This window comes from Oncorhynchus clarkii, chromosome 5 (assembly GCF_045791955.1).
Source record: "Oncorhynchus clarkii lewisi isolate Uvic-CL-2024 chromosome 5, UVic_Ocla_1.0, whole genome shotgun sequence".
NCBI classification, from domain to species: domain Eukaryota; kingdom Metazoa; phylum Chordata; class Actinopteri; order Salmoniformes; family Salmonidae; genus Oncorhynchus; species Oncorhynchus clarkii.
The window spans coordinates 39,419,580-39,425,567 of record NC_092151.1 but is presented as its reverse complement, the minus strand read 5'-3'; the positions used below and the strand labels follow the sequence as shown (position 1 = coordinate 39,425,567).

General features: G+C 45.0%; 1 pseudogene; it reads right to left on the bottom strand.

Annotated features, from left to right (window-relative positions):
• Positions 1–1,887: 1,887 nt before the first annotated feature.
• LOC139409686 (coiled-coil domain-containing protein 80-like) lies at positions 1,888–5,013 on the bottom strand (annotated as a pseudogene).
• Between the last annotated feature and the right edge of the window lie 975 nt (positions 5,014–5,988).

Below are 5,988 nucleotides of genomic sequence, written 5' to 3'. Positions count from 1 at the left end.
CCTGCGGGTGTTCTTCTCGTATCAGGCGAGAAGCGTAATGGTGTGGTCTAACACGGGTCCTCGGGCGGAACAGCTGCCGTGGCACTTTGGTCATGCGGCCAAGTGGCTGCGTGCGCACCCTGAGGTTGAAGTTGCCCGAGTAGGTTTAGATCACAGGCACCTGTACGAGGAGGTCAGAAAGGCAGGGAGTCCGGCGCCTGTAGTGGGCATCTCGGAAGTGGTCTGGGAGGGAGTGCAGGCGCGGGGTCTGGACAACAGGCTCAAGGACCTGAATTGGTTGAGCCTCCATAAGTGCTTGCCGGTACGTTCCATCATGTACCGGTATAGTTTGGTGCAATCCCCCACCTGTCCAAGATCTTCTTGTGGCAGGGAGGAGACTGTGCGCCATGTCTTTTGGGACTGTGCCTTTGCCGGAGTAGTATGGGCTAGGGCACGGGTGTTGTTAGGTTTGGTAAGGGGGGATTTTGTATTGACGTGGGCCAGGTTAGAGAGAGGTGTATGGAGAGCGAGAGGGACGGATAGGGACAGGTTTCTGCTCTGGCTTCTCATGAGTCTCTTTAAACGGGGGCTGTGGGAAGCCAGGCAGAACATGGTGAAGACAGGGAGAGATTGGGGGGTGGAAGGGATAGTGAGGAGGGTGGAAGGAGATTTGAGGGGGAGGATGAAGAGGGAGGAGAGGAAGTGGGGGCAGCATGCTGCCCGGGAGAGGTGGAAGGGGGGTTTAGGGCTGGGTGTCATTTAGATGTGTAAGGGGATAGATTAGGGACGGGGAGATAGGGAAAGTTAGTTTGTAGGATGACGGGGAGGGAAGATGCTCCCCTGAGGTTTTGTTTGGGGTTTTTGTTTTGTTTAAATTAAAATACCACTATTTGAGTTTGTATGGAAAGTTTGAGTTGTAAAGAATGAATGGTATTGATGATAATAAATTATTTTTTTTATAAAAAAAATTAAAAAAAAGGATAGGCTGTATAGGTTTTCACGGTCCGTTTGTTGTTTTGTAGATTTAAGTTATTTCATGTATCGTTCAGTTTTCCATTAAAGAACATGAGTAACCACCACGCTGCTTTTTGGTCCGCTTTTCCTCCTACAGACGAACGTTGTTACAAAATTGCTCAATGTAGTCCATGTGCATAGAGTTGTATGGTTGTTAAACTTTGAAGTCTATGGTTTTTGTTTGGAATACTTTTAAAGTGAAAAGTCAGAGACTCAGCATTATTCATCTGTGTCCAGTTCAAAGCTGCTAAACATATTTTTTCTCCCCACTAATCCCGGTCCAGACCCAGCATAGCTCAAAGACAACAGACAAAAATCCAGGTCAACCACATTCATTAGAACCATCTTATTCCTATTCTATTTTCGGTAAAACATGAAACACAGATAACTATTAGCCTACAGCTAATCACCTTACATTCTCTTGTCAAACAAATTCCTATTCTCCTACCTGGATTTTAACATTAGTCTACAAGTCTAACTGTAAGAGTGCGAGTTATTTTTCATAACAATGTGTGATTGGTGTAGCCAAAAAGCGGAGCTTTCGAAGCACACCTTCAGGCATTGTTTTTTTTATGACTTTCTCTTTTTACAGCTGTCCAGGTCTGTAGAGTTAAAAGAAACCAGATGTCAACTTCACAATTATAGAAAATAACTTAATTTCAAGAAAGTATTTGTAGATATTGTTTTGGTAATGTTAGCCATTTCAAAGTACAAAATGCTGATAAATTGATCTAGTTTGCAAAGACATTTCTAATAAAATTCCTTTAATGGTTATGATTCCATCTGTTATTATGTCAAGTGTTTTACCCACAACCATTAAACACTCATTTGAGCTTGCTGCCATGGTGTTTAAGGTATTTGGGCTGTTCTCTCTTTCACACCTCTGACCTCTAACCTGTGGTAAAAGTATCACTCGTCTGCTTCCTCATCATGACCTTGGTAACTATCGCCAGTAACCTCAGGACAGTGAATACCCAAAGTCCTCTGCAGCTTCTCCTCTTGCTGCCGCAGCTCCATGGAGTCCAATAGGTCCTAGATGTTGGCCAGAGACCACATGGGCGAGGTGAACCAGTCATTCATATCCCCGTCCTTCCCCACCCCACTGAAGTACTCCCAGTTGATCTTCAGCTGATCCCGGAGACCGTTGACCACATCTCATGACAAAACGCTCGTTCTCAGTTTGGTTCTTCCCTGAGAAGGATAAAGGAAAGGTGTTTGTCATGCCATTTCCCGATTATTTCCATCAACATTTGACTGTTAATAAGTGGGATCGAATCAGTGTGGGAAATAACAGAAGGAAATAGAAAGATTGTTTTTCTGTGGCATATCTCTTGGGTAAGGTCTGTGTACAGGAATGGTTGGATCATTCAAAGGGATTTGGATTCTATTTCCTGTCCAAAAACATACAATGCATGTCATGTTGACATTGCCTGTTGTCAGTACACAGTATTATCTTATAAAAAACAAACTCACCATTGAGTGGAAACAGTTCCACAGAGCCTGAGGCTGTTGGTCCTGTTCCGAACAGCAAAATGACGGACGCCTGTTGGAAAGACCAACAATGGAAATCAAGTATTTAGTCATCATCCTTCCATTACTTCTGAGTGAGGACTATTGTGATAATGGCATAATGTTTCTGAGGTTAACAACACTCAATCATTCTTAGACTAGTCTGGTCTGTTTGGAGATGTTTAACAGGGAGCCTGACCCATAGGACAGGCCTTTCCTCTCAGCCCCTGGAGCTACTGTTGGAAGGAGTAGTCATCCTCAGATGAAGTAGAGATGATCAGCAGTCTCCTTTTAGACATGAACCTGGTTGGGGTAAACGGCTCTATTATTATCTGTGCCCTGCTTTGTAACTATTACAAGTCACATGATAATGCTTTCTAGGGGTATTATGTAAGGTTCCCATGTTGACTTAATCACATACCTCAGCAGTGGCCCACCCTGTTGTTGGGATTTGGAGCAGGCGACAGGAGTTTCTCTCCCTCTCCATTTCAGACCGTCATGATGGAAAGGTGTCAACGTAATCCATCAACGCAGATGAGGGTGGAGGTACATGACATACTTCCTAGAATACATAACCCGCCAGGACACAAATATCACTTAATGAATGTGTCAGTTGATCACTACTGAACTACTAAACTTGGTAATCTGTGTAACGAAAGGATTCGTGTCAGCGCAAAGGTGAGAGAGATGACAAACAAACAGATTTATTGATAGACTTAAAAGTTACTCATAAAAGCATTTACCATAAGTCTTCTGTTCCCCTTCAACTGCTCTACAAAGGCCATCAGTACTTCCTGGTTGTTCTCATTCACATCTCTGTGGGATTTATTCCCTTTGCCTTTTCTGTTCTTCTTCTGCCCATCATTCTTCCCTTTGCCTTGTCTGTTCTTCTTCTGCCCATCGTTCTTCCCTTTGCCTTGTCTGTTCTTCTTCTGCCCATCATTCTTCCCTTTGCCTTGTCTGTTCTTCTTCTGCCCATCATTCTTCCCTTTGCCTTGTCTGTTCTTCTTCTGCCCATCATTCTTCCCTTTGCCTTGTCTGTTCTTCTTCTGCCCATCATTCTTCCCTTTGCCTTGTCTGTTCTTCTTCTGCCCATCATTCTTCCCTTTGCCTTGTCTGTTCTTCTTCTGCCCATCATTCTTCACTTTGCCTTGTCTGTTCTTCTTCTGCCCATCATTCTTCCCTTTGCCTTGTCTGTTCTTCTTTTGCCCATCATTCTTCCCTTTGCCTTGTCTGTTCTTCTTCTGCCCATCGTTCTTCCCTTTGCCTTGTCTGTTCTTCTTCTGCCCATCATTCTTCCCTTTGCCTTGTCTGTTCTTCTTCTGCCCATCATTCTTCCCTTTGCCTTGTCTGTTCTTCTTCTGCCCATCATTCTTCCCTTTGCCTTGTCTGTTCTTCTTCTGCCCATCATTCTTCCTTTTGCCTTGTCTGTTCTTCTTCTGCCCATCATTCTTCCCTTTGCCTTGTCTGTTCTTCTTCTGCCCATCATTCTTCCCTTTGCCTTGTCTGTTCTTCTTCTGCCCATCATTCTTCCCTTTGCCTTGTCTGTTCTTCTTCTGCCCATCATTCTTCCCTTTGCTTTTTCTTTTGGATTTGTTTTTCTCCAAGGATTCTCCTCCCCCACCAACGTTCTCTGGTTTTGGCCTATTATCACTAAAGTTGGTTATAGTCTTTTTTCTCTTGCCTCCACAGTCGAGGTGTATGTTTTTCTTTCTGTAGCAACATTTCCATAATTTGTTGGGTTGTCCTCTCCCACAGCTTTGGAGTTTGCCTTCCCTGTGATTAATATTTGTGTTCCTTTTGAATCAAAGGGTGTCTTTCGAATGACGAACCTGGAGCGACCACTGAGGATGTCCTGAATTTTGCTCTTCAGTGCAGCCTTCTTGTCCACGGGCTTCCTTACGTTTGCCTGCATACGGGGACTGGGTACATTCTTAATCACATGAATCTTTTTCTTCTCTCCTCTTCTTGATGATTTTACATTTCAGACGGGAGCTCTTCCTAGTGAGTTTTTCGAGCTTGCGTATGGGGAACTGATCAATGACCTTCAGGACGGCTTCCACATGGATGGGGTAAGGGAACCGCTCACTCACCCTCAGGTTCTTCTTCCTGACTAGCACCGAGAAGCCTGGGGTCCCCCAGCTCCAGGTAATGCATCAGCTTTGTGACCATGCCTGGGCCCATGCTCTCCACAGTGGCCTCTCCCTGGAAGGTGGTCTTCTGGATCCTGCCTTCCATCATTGCGTTCTGGATGATGGTGACGATAACGGTGTCCCTCTCGGCCAGGCGGCAGTTTAGCCTCTCCTGCTCCATGTCATGGATCTGTTTCTCCTTCACGTGGAGTTAGTGGTCGCTGTGAGACGGGGCTGTGATCACCCACAAATGCTTCTTACCTGCAAAATTAACCAGAAAATATTTCTCGCTCGAGGCTTGCAGCAGGACTTTCCGTGTTTCCCTCTCCGCCACCCCCATGATCTTCCTCCGGAGCCAGGACACCAGCAGGTTCTTCATACTGGGGTTTGGTCTGATGTCTGCCCTTCCCTGGCCGTGTGGCGGACACCCCTGGGCTGTGACTTCACAGAGAAGCCAGGACAAGCGGAACAGAGAGCAGTCTAGACATCCTCAGTGGGGTGGTGGTAAGTGGGGGATAATGTCTCTCACCAGAAGAGTGGGTTGACTGGGGATAAGGAGGACTCCCGGTTCACATTATTCCCCGACCGTGTTACAGGAATCTCCAGGGATCTTTCAACTTGAAAGCCGTTCACACTCAAGCAGAATGCTTGGTGGTATCTCCACTTCAGACTGAGACTATCTGTGTTAGAGGCCGAGCTATAGAATAACAGAGAGGAGGAGAGAAGAAGAGGATGAGAGAAGAGGTTTTAGCGAGCGGGAGGGGTACTGAAACCTGAGCTTTTACAGATTCTAACATCAAACAGTGCAGGAACAAAACAAACATCGATCTGTATTGTACATCTAAAATAAACACAGGATATATTTCCTGACAATTAGAACGCATGTAAACATCATGCACTGCACAGGAACACACATTTTCCTCAATTGTCGTAAACAAAAAAAGGGTTCCAAAAGGGTTCACCAGCTGTCCCCATAGGAGAACCCTTTTTGGTTCCAGGTATAACCCTTTTCGGTTCCATGTAGAACCCTCTGTGTAAATGGTTCTACATGGAACCCATAAGGGTTCTACCAGGGTTCTTCAAAGAGTTCTCCTATGGGGACAGCCAAAGAACCCTTTCAGGTTCTAGATAGCACCTTTTTTTCTAAGAGTGTATAAGAGGACCTAGCCTGGGGGGGAGAGAAGGCTTTAAATAGACACAGACGGGAGACAATTATTGCTAAGGTTTAGAGAATAGTTTCATTTTATAGTTTTGATTCCAACATCTGTCAGATATTCAAGCGTTGACTTTATATTGTAGATGACAAATAGCAACAAGTAGCTTTCTTGATTCATGTTTTTCTTTTTAATGCATT